The sequence below is a fragment of the Colobus angolensis genome, unplaced genomic scaffold, assembly GCF_000951035.1.
Source record: "Colobus angolensis palliatus isolate OR3802 unplaced genomic scaffold, Cang.pa_1.0 Scaffold28, whole genome shotgun sequence".
Taxonomy (NCBI): domain Eukaryota; kingdom Metazoa; phylum Chordata; class Mammalia; order Primates; family Cercopithecidae; genus Colobus; species Colobus angolensis.
The window spans coordinates 4493057-4495462 of record NW_012116043.1 but is presented as its reverse complement, the minus strand read 5'-3'; the positions used below and the strand labels follow the sequence as shown (position 1 = coordinate 4495462).

General features: G+C 47.8%; 1 protein-coding gene across 3 annotated transcripts in view; it reads right to left on the bottom strand.

Moving 5' to 3' along the window:
* The window catches only part of RILPL1 (Rab interacting lysosomal protein-like 1), a 63735-nt gene that overhangs the window by 56341 nt on the left and 4988 nt on the right, over nt 1-2406 (bottom strand). The window contains exon 2 of one of the 3 annotated variants that reach the window (XM_011948445.1): nt 1825-1937. The exons of the other annotated variants lie outside the window; for them this stretch is intronic. The gene's annotated coding sequence lies outside the window, so the exon portion shown is untranslated. The remainder of the gene's footprint in view (nt 1-1824; nt 1938-2406) is intronic. 3 annotated transcript variants of the gene reach the window in all.

Here is a 2406-nt window from a genome sequence, read left to right as displayed (position 1 = left end):
TGGGAGGGTGAGGCGGGCGGATCACCTGAGGTCAGGAGTTCGAGACCAGCCTCATCAACATGGAGAAACCCTGTCTCTACTAAAAATACAAAATTACCCGCGCACAGTGGCACAGGCCGTAATCCCAGCGACCCAGAACCTCAGGATGCGGTCTTATTTGAAAACAGGGTATTTGCAGATGTAATTAGTTAAGATGAAGTCATGGTGGATGAGGGGTAGGCCCTAAATCCAATGCCTGGTGTCCTTATAAGACAAAGGAGGTTGGGCACCATGCCTCATGCCTGTAATCCCAGCACTCTGGGAGACCGAGGCAGGCAGATCGCTTGAGCCCGGGAGCTCGAGACAAGCCTGGGCAACATGGTGAAACCCTGTCTCTACAAAAAGTACAAAAATTAGCTGGGCGTGGTAGCACATGCCTGTAGTCCCAGCTACTTGGGAGGCTGAGGAAGGAGGATTACCTGAGCAGGAAATGAGGGAGGCAGAGGTTGCAGTGAGCTGAGATAGTACCACTGCACTCCAGTCTGCGGGAAAAAACCCCATTAAACAACAAAAAACAAACAACAAAAGATAAAGGCAAGGGAGATGAGACACATAGACACGGAGGAGAACATTTGGCTGCAGAGGCAGAGACTGGGATGGTGTAGCCACAGGTGAGGATGCCGGCAGCCCCCAAAGGCAAGGAAGGACTCCTGCTGAGAAGCGCTGGAGGGAGTATGGCCTTGCTGACACGCGACTATGAATCTCTGGCCTCCAGAACTATGAGAATAAACTGTTTTCGGCCACCCAGTTTGTGGTCATTTATTATGACAGCCCCAAGAAGCCAGTATGGCAAATATATGGAGAAAGGCCCAGACAGAGGGCACGGCAATTTTTGTTTTTTGTTTTTGTTTTTGTTTTGAGAGAGTCTTGCTGTGTTGCCCAGGCTGGAGGGCAGTGGTGGCAATGTCAGCTCACTGCAACCTCCGCCTTCCGAGTTCAAGCAGTTCTCGTGCCTCAGCCTCCCGAGTAGCTGGGATTACAGGTGCACGCCAGCACACCTGGCTACTTTTTGTATTTTTTGTAGAGATGGAGCTTCACCACGTTGCCCAGGCTGGTCTCAAACTCCTGGCCCCAAGTGATCCACCTGCCTCAGCCTCCCAAAGTGCTGGGGTGACAGGCATGAGCCACCACGCTTCTGACAGCACGGTTGAGCCCCATGTGTCCAATTTGGCAGCCACCAGCAGCCACTGAGCACTTGAAATGGGGCCCATCCAAACGGACATATGCTGCAAGCATAAAATACACATTGCCATTGTCAGCTGACAGATAAACAAACGTAGGGCCTGCACACAATGGAACGTACTCAGCCTTAGAATGGAAGGAGATTCTGACATGGGCTACAACATGGATAAACCTCGAAAACATTGTTACGTGAAATAAGCCAGACACAAAAGGAAAAATACGGTATGACTCCACTTATAGGAGACGCCTAGAGTAGTTAAATCCATACAGACAGTAAGTAGAATGGTGGGTGCCAGGGGCGAGTGGGAAATTAGTGTTTAATGGGACAGTGTTTCCGTTTTACGAGATGACAAGAGTTCTGGAGATGGATGGTGGTGGTGGCTGCACAACACTGTGAATGTACTTAATGCCCCTGAACTGTACACTTAAAAATGACTAAGACAGGGCCGGGTGTGGCGGCTCACACTTGTAATCCCAGCACTTTGGGACTCCAAGGCAGGAGGACTGCTTGACGTCAGGAGTTTCAGACCAGCCTGGGCAACACAGTGAGACCCCCATCTCTACCAAAAAATTTAAAAATTAGTCAGGCGTGGTGGTGCACACCTGTCGTCCCAGTTACTTAGAAGACTGAGGTAGGAGACTCTTTTGAGCCCGGGAGGTTGAGACTATGGTGAACTATAATTGCGCCACTGCACTCCAGCCTTGAAGACAGAGCCCTATCTCAAAAAAAAAAAAAAAAAAAAAGGGAGAGCAGGGGTTAAGATGGTAAATTTTATGTAAAATGTACGTTACGTTTTTTTCACAATAGAATATGAATATATACACATATACACATGTATGTATCCTACCAGATTTCAAAGACTTAATATGAAAAAAATGCAAAATATCTCATTGATAATCTCAATGATAATTTTTATATTGATTACATGTTACAAGGAAACTTACTGCTTTGGATCTATTGGGTTCAATAAAATATATTATAGAAATTACTTTCATCTGGCCAGGCACCATGGCTCATGCCTATAATCCCAACACTTTGGGAGGCTGAAGCAGGCGGATCATGAGGTCACCATCCTGGCTAGCACAGTGAAACCCCATCTCTGCTAAAAATACATAAATTAGCTGAGCGTGGTGGCACATGCCTGTGGTCCAGGCTACTCGGGAGGCTGAGGCAGGAGAATCACC